The 20,117-nt window shown below is 45.5% G+C and overlaps 1 pseudogene; it reads right to left on the reverse strand.

Moving 5' to 3' along the window:
- Positions 1 to 8,595: 8,595 nt before the first annotated feature.
- On the reverse strand, positions 8,596 to 8,660 carry LOC141101901 (U4 spliceosomal RNA; annotated as a pseudogene).
- Between the last annotated feature and the right edge of the window lie 11,457 nt (positions 8,661 to 20,117).

The following is a 20,117-nucleotide window of genomic DNA, read 5'->3' on the forward strand; positions in this document are numbered from 1 at the left end:
ACGATACTAAGCTAAGCAGGGCAATAACTTCTCCGCAGGATGTGGAAACCTTGCAAAAAGACCTGAACAAATTAATGGGGTGGGCGACTACATGGCAAATGAGGTTCAATGTAGAAAAATGTAAAATAATGCATTTGGGTGGCAAAAATATGAATGCAATCTATACACTGGGGGGAGAACCTCTGGGGGAATCTAGGATGGAAAAGGACCTGGGGGTCCTAGTAGATGATAGACTCAGCAATGGCATGCAATGCCAAGCTGCTGCTAATAAGGCAAACAGAATATTGGCATGTATTAAAAGGGAGATCAACTCCAGAGATAAAACGATAATTCTCCCTCTCTACAAGACTCTGGTCCGGCCGCACCTGGAGTATGCTGTCCAGTTCTGGGCACCAGTCCTCAGGAAGGATGTACTGGAAATGGAGCGAGTACAAAGAAGGGCAACAAAGCTAATAAAGGGTCTGGAGGATCTTAGTTATGAGGAAAGGTTGCGAGCGTTGAACTTATTCTCTCTGGAGAAGAGACGCTTGAGAGGGGATATGATTTCAATTTACAAATACTGTACTGGTGACCCCACAATAGGGATAAAACTTTTTCGCAGAAGAGAGTTTAATAAGACTCAGGGCCACTCATTACAATTAGAAGAAAAGAGGTTTAACCTTAAACTACGTAGAGGGTTCTTTACTGTAAGAGCGGTAAGGATGTGGAATTCCCTTACACAGGCGGTGGTCTCAGCGGGGAGCATTGATAGCTTCAAGAAACTATTAGATAATCACCTGAATGACCGCAACATACAGGGATATATAATGTAATACTGACACATAATCACACACATAGGTTGGACTTGATGGACTTGTGTCTTTTTTCAACCTCACCTACTATGTAACTATGTAACTTCCTCACTACCTATCAGTTTTGGAGGCCACGAAATGACGAGATAGCACAAACCCCCTCTCAAATACCCCATTTTGGAAAGAAGACATTTCAAGCTATTTGCTGAGAGGCTTATTGAGTTCATGTAATATTTTATACAGTACCTGACCACGAGATGTGTTTACAGGGCGATCCCATTGCGCTGGTTCTCGGCGACAAGGTACTGTGCATCTCGTGCTGGCTCGCTCATCGGGAAAGGAAAACAGTTTTTTCCTTTCCCGATTAGTGACAGGCAGTGCTGACAGCTGTCTGGTATGAATCATGAGGGGGAACGCCGCGCCAAATTTTAAATAAAAAACCGGCATGGGTTCCCCCCCAGGGGCATACTAGACCCTCAGGTCTGGTATGGATTTTAATGGGAACCCCCTACGCCTGAAAAAAACGCTGTGGGGGTCCCCCCAAAATCCATACCAGACCCTTATCCAAGCATGCAGCCCGGCTGGTCAGGAAAGGGGGTGGGGATGATCGAGTGCCCCCCTCCTAAACCGTACATGGGGGTGGGCGTTTTGGGGCGGGGGGTGCCCTGCGGCCCCCCACCCCAAAGCACCTTGTCCCCATGTTGTTGAGGACAAGGGCCTCTTCCCGACAACCCTGGCTGTTGGTTGTCGTGGTCTGCGGGCGGAGGGCTTATCAGAATCCAGGAGCCCCCTTTAATAAGGGGGCCCCCAGATCCCGGGCCACCGCTAGCAAAAGAGCGGCAAAAGAGCAGAAGATAGCAGAGGAGCATGGCAAAAAGAGCCGGAGAGTGGGAGAAGAACCGGACACCGGGAGAAGAGGCCGGAGAGCGGAAGAAGAACCGGACACTGGGAGAAGAGGCTAAAGAGAGCGGAGAAGTCAGAAGAAGACCCCTAAAGTCGGAAGAAGACCCCCAGAGCTGCCTAATAAATTACTTTAAAATCCTGTGTAGTGTATTTTTTTATTGACACTTTTCCCCCAGGTGAATGGGTAGGGGTACGATGTACCCCATACTCATTCACGATGTACCCCATACTCATTCCCGGATTCCGATAAGCCCTCCGCCCGCAGACCCTGACAACCAATGGCCAGGGTTGTTGGGAAGAGGCCCTTGTCCTCATCAACATGGGGACAAGGTGCTTTGGGGTGGGGGGGCCGCAGGGTGCCCCCTGCCCCAAAGTGCCCACCCCCCATTTTGAGGGCATGCGGCCTGGTACAGTTCAGGAGGGGGGCTGCTCGCTCATCCCCACAACGTTTCATGACCGGCCGGGCTGCGTGCTTGGATAAGGGTCTGGTATGGATTTTGGGGGGGACCCCCATGCCGTTTTTTCAGCGTAGGGGTTTCCCCTTAAAATCCATACCAGACCTAAGGGCCTTGTATGCCCCTGGGGGGAACCCATGTGTTTTTTTTTATTTAAAATTTGGCGTGGTGTTCCCCCTTATGATTCATACCAGACTGTCAGCACTGCCTGTCGCTCATCGCAAAAGGAAAAACAGGGCTCTGATGATCTCTTCCTGGAATTTAAGGAAGGATCCAGGTAGTGCTGAAGCTTTGTATAGCACAAAAGCGTTCAGTAAAGCCAACTGAAATAAATAGACACATTTTTGTACCAGCGTCTGGCCTTACGGGCAATTAGGTACGGCACTAGGGATGAGCCGAACACCCCCCCCCTTCGGTTCGATTCACACCAGAACCTGCGAATGGACCGAAAGATTGCACAAACTTTAGAACCCCATTAAAGTCTATGGGACTTGAACGTTCAAAATCAAACGTGCTCATTTTAAAGGCTAATATGCATGGTATTGTCCTAAAAAGGGTTTGGGGACCCGGGTCCTGCCCCAGGGGACATGTATCAATGCAAGAAAAAGTTTTAAAAATGGCTGTTTTTTCGGGAGCAGTGATTTTAATGATGCTTAAAGAGAAAAAAAAAGTAAAGTGAAATATTCCTTTAAATAACGTACCTGGGGGTGTCTATAGTATGCCTGTAAAGTGGCGCATGTTTCCTGTGCTTAGAACAGTCCCTACACAAAATGACATTTTTAAAGGAATAAAAGTCATTTAAAACTGCTTGCGGCTTTAATGTAATGTCAGGTCCCGGTAATATGGATGAAAATCAGTTCGACAAACGGATGGGTACCCCCCCAGTCCAGGCCCTTTGGGTGTTTTATGGATATTAAGGGGAACCCTGCACCCAAATTAAAAAAAGGAAAGGCGTGGGGCCCCCAGGCCCTATATATTCTGAACAGCAGTATACAGGCGGTACAAACAAGACAGGGACTGTAGGTTTGTTGTTAAGTAGAATCTGTTTGTAATTTTGAACTGGTACATTTTTAAAGTGTAGCTCCAGCCACTTCCTGTTGTCTCCTTCCGTTTGCAAGTAGGGCCTTAGGTGTTGGTGTTGCCACAACACTGTAAGCCCTCACAGTTACTCTTGGTGGGCGCAGGAACGGGCCCTGCTGTGAAATATTAGATCAAGAATTGTAATTACATGCCATTGTTAAACAGGGGCAGAAAAATTGGGCCTTTGGTGGTGGTGGTGGTGGTGCTGGTGCCACAACATTGTAAGTCCTCACAGTTACTCTTGGTGGGTGCTGGAACGGGCCCCGCTGTGAAATATTATAGACAAATAAAACAATATATATAGTTGCGCTACTAGAAAAGGAAAAATAAAAGAAATTGTAGCTGCCAGCATCACACAGTATAGTGGACCGTGCAATGAAAGATAAAAAGTGATGATAAATGCAGCGTATAGTGTATAGTTTTAACTAATAATAACATTTAGAGACCAAAATAAGCAAAATAAAGGGACAGTCCCCAATGGCTGGAAGGAATGTCCATAGTAAAGTGAAAGTTCATCAACATATAAAACATGATATCCTTTGTGTGAAGAAAGAAACAACGTGTATGGATGGTGCTACTAAGTCTTCATGCATTCAAGATTGACGTATGGGTAGCAGAAGTGGGTATGCTTACTGGAGGAGGTGGACACAATCACCATACGGCTTAGTGTCATACAGGCTCATGGATCGATCGATCCCGGGGGTGCTTGCTGGAAGGTATTGGTGGTAGATTCCATCTAGGGCAACCGTAGCTGTAGGGTGGTGCTCAGATCCACAGCAGATGGATGGATTACCTTCACAGTGGTTTGTTTCCTGTGAAGGTAACACATGCATCCGCTGTGGATCTGAGCACCACCCTACAGCTACGGTTGCCCTAGATGGAATCTACCACCAATACCTTCCAGCAAGCACCCCCGGGATTGATCGATCCATAAGCCTGTATGACACTAAGCCGTATGGTGATTGTGTCCACCTCCTCCGGTAAGCGTACCCACTTCTGCTACCCATACATCAATCTTGAATGCATGAAGACTTAGAAGCACCATCCATACATGTCGTTTCTTTCTTCGCACAAAGGATATCACGTTTTATATGTTGATGAACTTTTACTACTTACTACTATGGACATTCCTTCCAGCCATTGGGGACTGTCCCTTTATTTTGCTTATTTTAGTCTCTAAATATTATTATTAGTTAAAACTATACACTACACACACACACACACAGGGTGACAGTGTATCACTCTGCCTTTCACTCAATCTAGCGCTGCATTTATCATCACTTTTTATCTGTGAAATATTATATCAAGAATTGTAATTACATGCACCTGTTGAAAAGGGGTAGGAAAATTGGGCCTTTGGTGGTGGTGGTGGTGGTGGTGGTGCTGGTGCCACCACACTGCAACCCCTCATAGATACTCTAGTTGGAGCGCAGGAATGAGCCCTGCTGCAAAGTATTGCATCAAAAATTGTAATTACATGCCCCTGTTAAACAGGGGCTGAAAAATTTGGCCTTAGGCACTGGTGCTGGTGTTACAACCCTGCAACCCCTCACAGATACTCTAGTTGAGCGCAACAACAAACCCCCCTGCAAAATATTGCATCAAAAATTGTAATTACACGCCCCTGTTAAACAGGGGCTGAAAAATTGGGCCTTAGCCACTGGTGGCGGCGCCCAGAACCAAGCTATCAGCATGATCATTGAGGAGGAAGAGGATAATCACTCAGCATAACAGGATAGTCACTCAGCATCAACATAGGCAGTCTTGAAGGGATCTGACATTTCAAAAACAACTATTCGGTTACATCAGCATCAGGTGCCTGGTAGCTGGTTGTAATCCAAGACTGATTCATTTTTATGAAGGTCAGTCGATCGACCAAGTCGGTGGACAGGTACACCCTGTGATCAGTTACAAAGCCTCCAGCAGCACTGAATGTGCATTTCGAAAGAACGCTGGATGCAGGACAGGCCAGTAGCTCAATTGCATACTGTACAAGCTCTGGCCAGTGATCCATCCTCAAGACCCAGTAACCCAGAGGATTTTCGGTGGGAAAGGTGTCCAAGTCAGAACTTGCCCCTAGGTATTCCTGCACCACGTAAAACAGACGCTGGCGATGGTTTCTGGAACCGATCATACCTTGGGGCTGTGGACTAAAAAATTGTCTGAACGCATCGGTCAGACGGCCACCTTCTCCACCGCTCCTTCTTTGACTGACCGAAGCCTCAGCAACACGTTGTCCAGGAACAGGAGTTTGTAACCTCCCAGTCTCTGGGAACACATTGCACAGACCTTTCTGCAAGGCCCCCCAAAGATGTTTCATCCTCTGCTCCCTCTGCGATGGTAAGATAAGGTGGTAACAAGGTTGTAACGTGGATCAAGGAGGTTTGCCAGCCAGTATTGATCCCTCTCCTTGATACCACGGTTACGAGGGTCCTTCTGCAGGCTTTGCAGGATCAGGGAGGCCATGCAGCGTAGGTTTGCTGAGGCATTCGGTCCGGAGTCCTCTAGGTCACTAAGGACGACATGATCCGCAGCCACCTCCTCCCAGCCAGGTACAAGTCCATGGGTTTCTTGGGACTGTAAATGATCCCTTGAAGACTGCTGCTGATGCTGAGTGCCAGGCTCCACCTCCATGTTGACACAATCCTCCTCCTCCTCCCCCTCTTCCTGTGTGATCGTCAGGCACGCAGGAACACTGTCTGGATAAAGGGGGCCTTGAGAGGTAAGGAAGTCCTCCTCTTCCTCCCTCTGTTCGGCCTCAAGTGCTCTGTCCATTATTCCATGCAGCGTGCTGCACTGTCACTGCTCACCATCCTCGTGGCCTCCTCAAATCGTGACAGGACAGTGCATGCATCCCTGATCAAATTAAATGAAAGACATTCGTATGCGAGAAGACAAAAAATGGCTGCACACCCCGAATGGAAATATCAGAAAAAGGAATTGTCCCCCATGAGGGGTTTTCTAGGCAGCAGAAGGTATTAAAAAAATATATATAGAAAAAACTCTCACAACTCTTCGCACGCAGGCTACTATTAAAGTACCTGCATGCGAAAGAGGACTCCAACACTGACACTGTCGATTGGTCAACATATAGCATGAAGGAATTCAAAGCCCTACGAGATCCAACTCTTCTCTATGAAGAGAACAACACAATAGATCTGATTGACCAAATTGATCTAGAAGCTTTGTTAAATGAGGTTGAGAAATCAACCCCAAATCCAACCACCATATTTAAAAAGGCCTCTACCTCATTCCCACCCTCCAATACTAATCCGAATGTAACCATCTTTCTTAAACAAACCATTCGGGACATATGCAAATTATCTCGAACTAAATCCAACCCATGCAATTTAACGACTGAAGAAAATCAAGCTCTCAATCGTCTAAGTAAGAATACCAAAATTGTAATCAAACCCTCTGACAAGGGTGGCAATGTAGTTATTATGGACAATGAAGATTATACTACCATGTGCCTAAACATTCTACGGAACAAAGAATGATATAAACAAATTTCCGTTCTAAACATTAACCAGTAAAACTCCACATTTTACAGTATGGTAGATCGCGCCTATCATGCTGGCGCCATCACCAAGGACCTTTATAAGTTTATTAGGACTCAACATACAAAAGTGGCTACCTTTTATAGCCTACCCAAAATTCATAAGAACCCAAAAAACCCTACTGGTCATCCCATTGTCTCCGGCAATGGGGCTATATCTGAAAACTTGAGTCGAGTCATAGACGCACATCTTCAACCTTTTGTCTTATCATTTTCATCCTTTGTCAGAGATACCATACAATTTTTACAAATCATTGACGATCTCACATTATCCGATCACTCCATTCTTGTCACTATCAATGTGAAGGCCCTATACAGTAGTATCCCTCACACCTCAGGCCTCTCTGTTGTGCAGAGGGTTTTTCAACAAAACTCACGTTATGATCCTACACTAAACACATTTATCCTCAATGGTTTGGAATACATATTGTATCACAACTATTTCATTTTTGACAACTCCCACTACCTCCAGGTACAGGGCGTGGCTATGGGGACATGTTGTGCCCCCTCCTACACCAATCTGTACCTGGGGGAGTGGGAGCAATCCCTCCTGGATGACGAGGACCTCATCTTATACACTAGCCACATCAACAAGTGGTTTAGGTATATTTTTTTTTTTTTTTTTTTTTTTTTAAATTTCACTCTCTATCGAAAAGCCAGTGGCGTGCAAAACACACCTCAAAAACTTCCACCCGGTGCCAAAAAAAAGTGCCCACACATAGAGAGTGAAACACAAAAACGTGCAACGGGTGTACAGAGTCCTCCACTAGGGAAGGACCTTACCCTGATCCCCCGGGGCGTTAGGCTCCAGACAGGGACTGAGGTACTCAGACAAAGGGTCCATCCGGCCGAAACCAGGCGGACCCCCACAACTGGAAGGACTGCCGAAGCAGACCAACCCAAGTACAGTGGGGCTCTCCCGAAGAGAGACCCCTCAAAGGAGAGGGCGAACCAAGCCAAAAGGCCTATGTCCACCCCCTCCCAAGACTTTCAGAGTAGGCCCGAGGACCCACACCCTACTCGCCACACAGTGACAAAACGTGTATACAAAGACAACCAAAAAAAAAAGACAAAAAGGTGACAAACAGGGGTAAAAGAAAGAGTGGGGAAGATAGTGAGATGGGAGAGTGAAAGTGGCCATTGTGCTATACAATGGCCGGCCCTCCGGCCAGGCATAAAAATTTCCCCTGGTCCTGGCCAAAAGGCCCGGCCCAAGAGGCAGGTGCGAAAAACGTGTGTTGTGGTGAAGTGACCATGGTGCCATAAAATCAAGTGCTTTCACACCGTGACTATACGGCACCCCTGAACTGCCACTTCAGGGGCACATTCACCACTGGCTTTTCGAAAAAGCCCTGACCACCCAGCCCAGACCACAGCAGACCCCACCACAGACAGGAAAGATATGGAGATCAGGAAGCCGGAAAGAGCCCTTTACCATCAGGCTCTGCCGTCGCTCCCATCACTCCTCCTAATTACATTCGGGAAGTACTTGCCACTCCCTCCCCCCCTTGCAAGGCAGGAGTAAGCGTTCTCTCCCAAATAACTGTCTGGAGCTAGATCCGCCCCAATCCAGGGCAGAAGGCCAGGGTCCTGACCCTCTGGTTCAGACCCCGTGGTTCTCCATCCCCATCAGAAGGCTTCCCTTTCGGCTACAAACCGCTCCAGGTCACCTTCACTCCAGCAGGTTTTGCATAGCAACCGCAATCCCATCTCTATTTCGCCATAGATCAGGGACGGAAGCGAGCGCCACCTCCTGGAAACTGATAAGAATAGATACTACACTTGATCTTCGCCAAAAGGCCGAGAAGCAATTAGCAATAATCACGCCTCAGTTGAACCTCATTGGCTATGATACTGCCACTGCGCAAAGGTTTAGGTATATTGACGACATCTTCGTCATCTGGCAGGGACCTGAGGCCAAACTTATTGAATTCTTCAATTTGATTAACACCAACGATCAGAATTTAAAATTCACCATGACCTATAACCAAGACAGTGTCACATTTTTGGATATTATGATTTCAACCACACTGGAAAGGAAGTTATCCAGTACTCTCTTCCGTAAGAGTACCACTGGAAACACGATACTCCACGCAGACAGTTTCCACCCTACCTCTTAAGAATTCCATCCCATATGGACAGTATTTGCGACTACATTGCAACTGTTCCAATGATAGTCTGTTCATCAAGGAGGCTGGTAACCTCCAAAATCATCTGTTAGCACATGTATACAGTCGATCATGCCTTAAGAAGGCATTCAATCAAACCATACGACAATCCAGATCTAATTTGCTGTCTAAATCCAAATCTCCTTTGAGTTTTGATTCTAATCCCACTCGCATTGTGATTCGTTACTCACGCCAACATGTGGCCATCAAAAATATTTTACAGCAACACTGGAGTATCCTAATCAATGACCCTAAACTCAGACAGCTTGTTCCCAGTCAACCGGCCATAACGTATAAACGAGAGACCTCAATTAACCACTTTAGCCCCGGAACATTATGCTGCATAAGGACAAGAGGACTTTTTCCAATTTGGCACTGCGTCGCTTTAACTGCTAATTGTGCGGTCATGCAATGCTGTACCCAAACGAAATTTGTGTCCTTTTCTTCCCACAAATAGAGATTTCTTTTGATGGTATTTTATCACCTCTGCCATTTTTAATTTTTGCACTATAAACGGAAAAAGACCGAAAATTTTGAAAAAAATGATATTTTCTACTTTTTGTTATAAAAAAAATCCAATAAACTCAATTTTAGTCATACATTTAGGCCAAAATGTATTCGGCCACATGTCTTTGGTAAAAAAAAAATGTCAATAAGCGTATATTTATTGGTTTGCGCAAAAGTTATAGCGTCTACAAACTAGGGTACATTTTCTGAAAATTTACACCACTTTTAGTTTATGACTGCCCATGTCATTTCTTGAGGTGCTAAAATGGCAGGGCAGTACAAAACCCCCCAAATGACCCCATTTTGGAAAGTAGACACCCCAAGGAAATTGCTGAGAGGCATGTTGAACCCATTGAATATTTATTTTTTTTGTCCCAAGTGATTGAATAATGACAAAAAAAAAAAAAAATATTTACAAAAAGTTGTCACGAAATTATATATTGCTCACACAGACCATGGGCCTATGTGGAATTGCACTCCAAAATACATTCAGCTGCTTCTCCTGAGTAAGGGGATACCACCTGTGTGGGACTTTTTGGGAGCCTAGCCGCATACGGGGCCCCGAACACCAATCACTGCCTTCAGGATTTCTAAGGGCATACATTTTTGATTTCACTCCTCACTACCTATCACAGTTTTGAAGGCCATAAAATGCCCAGATGGCACAAAACCCCCCCAAATTACCCCATTTTGGAAAGTGGACACCCCAAGCTATTTGCTGAGAGGCATGTTGAGTCCATGGAATATTTTATTTTTGACACAAGTTGCGGGAAAGTGACAATTTTTTTTTTTTTTGCACAAAGTTGTCACTAAATGATATATTGCTCACACAGGCCATGGGCATATGTGGAATTGCACCCCAAAATACATTTAGCTGCTTCTCCTGAGTATGGGGATACCACATGTGTGGGACTTTTTGGGAGCCTAGCCGCGTACAGGGCCCCGAAAACCAATCACCGCCTTCAGGATTTCTAAGGGTGTAAATTTTTGATTTCACTCTTCACTGCCTCTCACAGTTTCGAAGGCCATGGAATGCCCAGGTGGCACAAAACCCCCCCAAATGACCCCATTTTTGAAAGTAGACACCCCAAGCTATTTGCTAAGAGGTATGGTGAGTATTTTGCAGCTCTCATTTGTTTTTGAAAATGAAGAAAGAAAAGAAAAAACATTTTTTTTCTTTTTTCAATTTTCAAAACTTTGTGACAAAAAGCGAGGTCTGCAAAATACTCACTATACCTTTCAGCAAATAGCTTGGGGTGTCTACTTTCCAAAATGGGGTCATTTGGGGGGGGGTTGTGCCACCTGGGCATTCCATGGCCTCCGAATCTGTGACAGGCAGTGAAGAGTGAAATCAAAAATTTACTCCCTTAGAAAACCTGAAGGCAGTGCTTGGTTTTCAGGGTCCCGTACGCGGCTAGGCTCCCAAAAAGTCTCACACATGTGGTATCCCCATACTCAGGAGAAGCAACAGAATGTATTTTGGGGTGTAATTTCACATATTCCCATGGCATGTTTGAGCAATATATCATTTAGTGACAACTTTGTGCAAAAAAAAAAAAAAATTTGTCTCTTTCCCGCAACTTGTGTCACAATATAAAATATTCCATGGACTCGACATGACTCTCAGCAAATAGCTTGGGGTGTCTACTTTCCAAAATGGGGTCATTTGGGGGGGTTTTGAACTGTCCTGGCATTTTATGCACAACATTTAGAAGCTTATGTCGCACATCACCCACTCTTCTAACCACTTGAAGACAAAGCCCTTTCTGACACCTTTTGTTTACATTAAAAGATTATTTTTTTTTGCAAGAAAATTACTTTGAACCCCAAACATTATATATATATTTTAAAGCAAATGCCCTACAGATTAAAATGGTGGGTGTTTCATTTTTTTTCACACAGTATTTGCGCAGCGATTTTTCAAACGCATTTTTTGGGGAAAAAACACACTTTTTTAAATTTTAATGCACTAAAACACACTATATTGCCCAAATGTTTGATGAAATAAAAAAGATGATCTTAGGCCGAGTACATGGGTACCAAACATGACATGCTTTAAAATTGCGCACAAACGTGCCGTGGCAAGAAACTAAATACATTTTTAAAAGCCTTTAAAAGCCCTTACAGGTTACCACTTTAGATTTACAGAGGAGGTCTACTGCTAAAATTACTGCTCTTGATCTGACATTCGCGGTGACACCTCACATGCATGGTGCAATTGCTGTTTACATTTGACACCAGACCAACGCTTGCGTTCGCCTTTGCGCGAGAGCAGGGGGGGACAGGGGTGCTTTTTTTTTTTTTTTAATTTTTCTTTGCTTTTTTATCTTATTTTTAAACTGTTCCTTTCATTTTTTTATTTTATCATTTTTATTGTTATCTCAGGGAATGTAAATATCCCCTATGATAGCAATAGGTAGTGACAGGTACTCTTTTTTGAAAAAATTGGGGTCTATTAGACCCTAGATCTCTCCTCTGCCCTCAAAGCATCTGACCACACCAAGATCGGTGTGATAAAATGCTTTCCCAATTTTCCAATGGCGCTGTTTACATCCGGCGAAATCTAAGTCATGAAATGCTCGTAGCTTCCGGTTTCTTAGGCCATAGAGATGTTTGGAGCCACTCTGGTCTCTGATCAGCTCTATGGTCAGCTGGCTGAATCACCGGCTGCATTCTCAGGTTCCCTGTTGAGACAGGAGAGCCAGAGAAAAACATGGAAGACGGTGGGGGGGCATTCCCTCTCACTGCTTGTAAAAGCAGTCTAGAGGCTAATTAGCCACTAGGATTGCTTTTACATGAAAGCCAACCACTGGCTGAAAAGAATGATACCAAGATGATACCTAAACCTGCAGGCATCATTCTGGTATAACCACTCAAAGTCATGAATGGCGTACCTGAAGACAAAAAAATGGTTAACAATAAAACACAGTAAACGGTAAAGTATATAAAAATTGCATAGCTGAAAAGCAAACATGATAAAATATAATAACAATAAAACATTATAGAATAGAATACAGTAAAAAAGAGCAGAACAATAGAGAGAGACTAGAGAGAGAGAGAACAATAAAACGACAACTATTTTTTATTTTTTTTTATATATATATATATTTATTTTTTACACTTTTTTTGTAACTAACTTTTATAACTGTAACCGGTTCCAGGTTCAGGTCTCTCAAAATGCGATGGCATCTTAGGAGACCCTGTGAAAGTGTGTTCTAGTCTGTGCAATGCTGTACCCTACGCTAATACGCAACTAGTGAATGGTAGGGTTCAAAACATTCACCAATGCAAAGACCAGGATTGTCAGGACAGGAGGGACAATAATAGCGGGTGTCACGCCTATATCCACACTTGCTGCAGACACGACATCTTTTTTGGGGGGGTTCGCTGGGTAGGGGTACTCGGGAGGACATAAAGAAAATGCCTCTCATGCAGCCGACTGCATTTGGTTGGGGATGTGAATGGGGGAAGTACGGGCGCTGCAGAAGTGGTGGGTTTCCAATTAGGATTGGTGAATGCAGCAGGAAGGGCACTATGGGCACGACGGGGCTGTGTTTGTCTTCTTCTTGGTGGCAGCGGGACACTACTTGTGCTTGCCACCTCACCAGCTTGAACTGCACTTATGGGACTCGCCACGTCACCAAGTGTTACTGCAGTGCTGGTTTGTCTACGACCGGGGTGTACTAGGCCACTGGTGCTTGCCAGTTCACCAAAACGCTACCAAAAAAACTGTTAGCGATCGCAGGGATCAGGCCTGACTCTGCGAACGCTGCAGTTATGCGTTTAGTGTTTTGTAAGTGACAGTGATCGATCAATACTGCACTTGGGTGGGCTGGGCTGGGCCGGGAGGAGGGGCAAAACGCAGGTGCTAGCAGGTATCTGGGCTGATCCCATTAACACTGCGTTTTTGGGAACCCTAAACTGCTGGGGACGCTAGTATAGATCTGATCGGATCAGACATTGATCCGTTCAGATACTATACCACTAAGGGAGGAGTATGCTGCGTGCGTGGGTGTTAGCGGTACTGGCGCTAACCTGACGCTGCCTGGGGCTGGTGCTTGCCAGTTCACCAAAACACTACCAAAAAAACTGTTAGCGATCGCAGGGATCAGGCCTGACTCTGCGAACGCTGCAGTTATGTATTTAGTGTTTTGTAAGTGACAGTGATCGATCGATACTGCACTTGGGTGGGCTGGGCGGAGGGGCAAAACGCAGGTGCTAGCAGGTATCTTGGCTGATCCCACTAACACTGCGTTTTTGGGAACCCTAAACTGCTGGGGACGCTAGTATAGATCTGATCGGATCAGATATTGATCCGATTAGATACTATACCAATAAGGGAGGTGTACGGTGCATGCGTGGGTGTTAGCGGTACTGGCGCTAACCTGACGCTGCCTGGGGCTGGTGCTTGCCAGTTCACCAAAATGCTACCAAAAAAACTGTTAGCGATCGCAGGGATCAGGCCTGACTCTGCGAACGCTGCAGTTATGCGTTTAGTGTTTTGTAAGTGACAGTGATCGATCGATACTGCACTTGGGTGGGCTGGGCTGGGCCGGGCGGAGGGGCAAAACGCAGGTGCTAGCAGGTATCTGGGCTGATCCCGCTAACACTGCGTTTTTGGGAACCCTAAACTGCTGGGGACGCTAGTATAGATCTGATCTGATCAGATACTATACCACTAAGGGAGGTGTACGGTGCGTGCATGGTTGTTAGCGGTACTGGCGGTAACCTGACGCTGCCTGGGGCTGGTGCTTGCCAGTTCACCAAAATGCTACCAAAAAAACTGTTAGCGATCGCAGGGATCAGGCCTGACTCTGCGAATGCTGCAGTTATGCGTTTAGTGTTTTGTAAGTGACAGTGATCGATCGATACTGCACTTGGGTGGGCTGGGCTGGGCCGGGCGGAGGGGCAAAATGCAGGTGCTAGCAGGTATCTGGGCTGATCCCGCTAACACTGCATTTTTGGGAACCCTAAACTGCTGGGGACGCTAGTATAGATCTGATCGGATCAGATATTGATCCGTACAGATACTATACCACTAAGGGAGGCGTATGCTGTGTGCGTGGGTGTTAGCGGTACTGGCGCTAATCTGACGCTGCCTGGGGCGACGCATATCACCGCCGGGCGATCAGGGGGCTAAACCTTTATTCGGTAATAAACGGCGGGTGCCTTGACACTATAAAAAATAAACGAACTAACCAGCGTCACCCGTAACAGTTATATGGTGATCAGTGGTGAAAGGGTTAACTAGGGGGCAATTAAGGGGTTAAAACATTTATTAGGTAGTATATGGGGGTCCCTATCGCTATAAAACGGCGAACCTAAATATTTACGTCCCTAACTAGCGTCACCAGTGACACTAATACAGCGATCAGAAAAATGATCGCTTAGTGACACTGGCGACAGGGGGTGATCAAGGGGTTAAAACTTTATTAGGCGGGGTTAGGGGGGTATCCTAGACCTAAAGGGGGCTAATACTAACTGCCCTAACACAGTAACTGTCACAAACTGACACCATGCAGTAATCAGAAAAAAAAAAATAAAATAAAAAAACTGCTTGGTGTCAGTGTGACAGGGGGGGGAGGGGGGATTAGGGGGGGATCGGGGTGTAAAGGGGGGTGTTTTGTATGCCTGGCATGTTCTACTGAGTGTGTAGTGTGTTTTCACTCACTCGGATGTCTTCTCTCCTCTGCGCCGGAACGGAAAATACCGAGCCGAGGAGAGATGACATCATTTCCTTTGCTGCTGTTTAGTATACAGCAGCAAACGAATGATTTGATTGGCCGGCGGCGATCGCGAGGGGGGGGCCACAAAGGGATGGTCTCCCCCTCATCTCTGATCGCCGCTGGTCAGAAGCGGATCGCCTCGGGCACCCGCGGGAGGCAGGTCACGTATATGTACGTGATTCTGCCTGCCCGTGCCATTCTGCCGACGTACATCGGCGTGAGGCGGTCCTTAAGTGGTTAAGGACAGACTTGTTTAAAGTGAATATAAAAATGAACACAAGATCTAAACATTGCTCTACAGTTGGCTCATTCCCATGCGGGCATTGTTCTTACTGCCCATTAATAAGAAAAGACCTTCCATCTTCCCAATGGAGAAACATTTAAGCCCGCACACTTTGTGAATTGCCAGACTCGAGGTGTGGTATATTTCATGGAGTGTGAGTGCGGCGCCTATTACATAGGCAAAACGAAACAGGAATTTTGGAGATATTGGTGATATCCAAACACATGTACAGCATGTGTACACATGTACAGCATGCAAATAGGCAACCCATATCTCCCCGTGGGGAGACATGCCGTTTCTGTACATAGTTATACAGTACCCAAAGTAATCTTCACAGCCCTCTACAGGATGCATATACCAGACAGAGGGGGTGACTGGAATAAGGTCCTTTTACAACAAAGAACAGAAATGGATATTCCAGATACAGGCCACATCACCTCCCGGCTTCAACGAATCCATTTCGTTGCCCCTTTTTAGGAGGATTTTCTTCAGGGAAAACACACTGATAATGGCATTCCTACACTCGAATATCCCATAAGCTGCAAAAGACCATCCAGGGATAGATATGTCATCTGATCCAACATAATCAATGCCTTATTATTCCTGAACCCTCCCTCATTTTTCTGATTACTTTTCCGATAATTTATATGCTCCTGTTTGCCCTACTCCACTCTGTTTGTAATTGACAAACATTGGACATGTTGGTTAGAGGACACCCTGGACATTATGCCAGAATAGGTCCCTTACCCAACATTCCAATTTATGAACTTCTGTATGTTTTTTCATACATTTTTTTCTCCAATTGGATAAGAGGGATGACATTACTTCATGTGGCTCCATGCCACTTGTCACATGACCAACACAAATTCACTTGGAATGCCATCCATAATACCTGCTCACCTTTACTAATATATGGACACTGTACTGCACTCCAATAGCTCACAGCCCTAACTGATTTTTCTTATAATCTTTTTGTTTTTTATAATTACTACTGTGCACATCTGCCATTGGCAGTGTGCATATGGCACATGTTGATATATGATGCACTGACATTTATATATGACACATATTATATGTTACATAATTTTTAAACACCAGTTTCTACCCTTTTTTTCGTTTTCCCCCTGTTTAACTCTACCCTTTGTCCCTGGTCTGCCGGTTCAGCGAAGTTTGAGACCCCTGCCTTAGCATACTTTCCTGGCAAGGTGGGGAGACACAAGGGCTCTGTGTCTCCCCAAGCTCCCAAAAGAAGATACAAATCTCTCCTGCGCTCAGGTGTCTAGTTCCTCAAAGTGTGGTAGAACGAATACGTTCAGTGGTTTCTGCCGTCTTGCAGCCCTCCTCAGAATATTGGGTATTCACAGGCTGAAGAAAAAAAGAAAGAAGGAGGGCGCACCGACCTAGTGCATTATCACTGGTAAAATTTAGTAAACTGTAAAACAGCAAAGTATATACTCACAAACGAGCATGAATGACAGGCGTTGACAATGCTACAGGTACGTAGTGCTGAGCATCGACAAACCAGGACCAGACATCAAGTGGATAAAGCGATGGCTAATGCGTTTCGGGGGAGAACCCCCTTCCTCAGAGTCTAAGCCTAAGCGGTCCTGGTAGCATTATCAATGCCTGTCATTTATTATTTAAAGTTTGTGTGATTCTGCATTCTCCTGTTGCTGTATATTCACATACCCACTTATTTGCACTCACACTCACAGTATCACTTTCACTAGGGATGAGCCGGACACCCCCCTATTCGGTTCGCACCAGAACATGCGAACAGGCAAAAAATTTATTCGAACACGCGAACACCGTTAAAGTCTATGGGACTCGAACATGAATAATCAAAAGTGCTAATTTTAAAGGCTTATATGCAAGTTATTGTCATAAAAAGTGTTTGGGGACCTGGGTCCTGCCCCAGGGGACATGGATCAATGCAAAAAAAGTTTTAAAAATGGATGTTTTTTCGGGAGCAGTAATTTTAATAATGCTTAAAGTGAAACAATAAAGGTGTAATACTCCTTTAAATTTCGTACCTGGTGTCTATAGTATGCCTGTAAAGGGGCGCATGCTTCCCGTGTTTAGAACGGTCTCACAGCAAAATAACATTTCAAAGGAAAAAAAAGTCATTTAAATCTACTCGCGGCTATTAATGAATTGTTGGTCTGACAATACACATAAAAGTTAATTGATAAAAATGACATGGGAATTCCCCACAGGGGAACCCTGAACCAAAATTTTTAAAAAAATGGCGTGGGGGTCCTTCTAAATTCCATACCAGGCCCTTCAGGTCTGGTATGGTTATTAATGAATGAATGAATGAATGAGTGAATGAATGAATGAGTGAATGAGTGACTTGTATAGCGCTACCTATGCGAACTGAATTGCCTCAGGGCGCTTTTTAACCTACCAGCATGTCTTTGGAGTGTGGGAGGAAACCGGAGTACCCGGAGGAAACCCACGCAGGCACAGGGAGAACATGCAAACTCCAGGCAGGTAGTGCCGTGGTAGGGATTTGAACCAGCGACCCTATTGCTGTTAGGTGAGAGTGCTATCCACTACACCACTGTGCTGCCCCGGCCAAAATTAAAAAAAAATGGCTTGGGGGTCCCCCTCAAAATCTATACCAGACCCTTCAGGTCTGATATGGATTTTAAGGGGAACCCCGCGCCAAAATTTAAAGAAAAAATGGCGTGGGGTCCCCCCAAAAATCCATGCCAGACCCTTATCCGAGCACGCAACCTGGCAGGCCGCAGGAAAAGAGGGGGGGCGAGAGAGCGCCCCACCTCCTGAACCGTATCAGGCAACATGCCCTCAACATTGGGTAGGTGCTTTGGGGTAGCCCCCCAAAGCACCTTGTCCCCATGTTGATGGGGACAAGGGCCTCATCCCCACAACATTTGCCTGGTGGTTGTGGGGGTCTGCAGGTGGTGGGCTTATCGGAATCTGGAAGCCCCCTTTAACAAGGGGACCCCCAGATCCCCCCCCCGTGTGAAATGGTAAGCGGGTACAAAAGTAACCCTACCATTTCACAAAAAAACTGTCAAAAATGTTAAAAATGACAAGAGACAGTTTTTGACAATTCCTTTATTTAAAGTCTTCTTTTTTCCATCTTCTATCTTCTTTCTTCTATCTTCTTTCTTCTATCTTCCTTCGGTTTCTTCCTCCATCTTCTTCTTCTGGTTCTTCCTCGGGTGTTCTCATCCGGCATCTTCCTGATGTCACGGGGAATGCCACAGGGAAGTCCCCGTCAAGTCCCTGTGTGTCAGAGGGGGGCGAGGTCACCGGGTGGCCCCACCCTCCATTATTTAAGAACCGTCAGAAGACGAGAAGCATCACACAGTGGGAGCCTCCCATCATGGATGCAGAGCGGCCCGAGAAGAAGAAGGGAAGAAGACACCGCGGAGGAAGATGCCGGATGAGAACACCGGAGGAAGAACCAGAAGAAGAAGAAGATGGAGGAAGAAACCGAAGGAAGATAGAAGAAAGAAAATAGAGGAAAAAAGATGGAAAAAAGAAGACTTTAAATAAAAGAATTGTAAAAAACTGTCTCTTATCATTTTTAACATTTTTGACTTTTTTTGTGAAATGGTAGGGTAACTTTTGTACCCCCTTACCATTTCACACAGGGGGGGCTGGGACCTGGGGGTCCCCTTGTTAAAGGGGCTTCCAGATTCCAATAAGCCCCCCGCCTGCAGACCCCCATAACCACCGGGCAAGGGTTGTGGGGATGAGGCCCTTGTCCCCATCAACATGGGGACAAGGTGCTTTGGGGGGCTACCCCAAAGCACCTTCCCAATGTTGAGGGCATGTGGCCTGGTACGGTTCAGGAGGGGGGCGCTCTCTCGTCCCCCCTCTTTTCCTGCGGCCTGCCAGGTTGTGTGCTCGGATAAGGGTCTGGTATGGATTTTTGGGGGGACCCATGCCATTTTTAAAAAAAATTTTGGCGTGGGGTTCCCCTTAAAACTCATACCAGACCTGAAGGGTCTGGTATAGATTTTGAGGGGGACCCCCACGCCATTTTTAAAAAAAAAATTTGGCTGGGGTTCCCCTTAATATCCATACCAGACCTGAAGGGCCTGGTATGGAATTTAGGGGGACCCCCACCTCAATTTTTTTTTTTAATTTTGGTTCGGGGTTCCCCTGTGGGGAAATCCCATGCCGTTTTTATCAATGAACTTTTATGTGTATTATCGGACCGACAATTCATTATGAGCTACGAGTAGTTTTACATGACTTTTTTTCCTTTGAAATGTCATTTTGCTGTCAGACTGTTCTAAACACGGGAAACATGCGCCCCTTTACAGGCATACTATAGACACCCCCAGGTACGAAATTTAAAGGAATATTACACTTAAGCATTATTAGCATTATTAGCATTGTTAAAATCACTGCTCCCGAAAAAATGGCCGTTTTTAAAACTTTTTTTTGCATTGATCCATGTCCCCTGGGGCAGGACCCAGGTCCCCAAACATTTTTTATGACAATACCATGCATATAAGCCTTTAAAATTTGCACTTTTGATTTATCCCATAGACTTTTAAAGGGTGTTCCGCGTCTCGAATTTGCCGCGAACACACCAAATTGTTCGCTGTTCGGCGAACTGGCAAACAGCCGATGTTCGAGTCGAACATGGGTTCGACTCAAA

The sequence above is a fragment of the Aquarana catesbeiana genome, linkage group LG06, assembly GCF_042186555.1.
Source record: "Aquarana catesbeiana isolate 2022-GZ linkage group LG06, ASM4218655v1, whole genome shotgun sequence".
Lineage (NCBI taxonomy): Eukaryota > Metazoa > Chordata > Amphibia > Anura > Ranidae > Aquarana > Aquarana catesbeiana.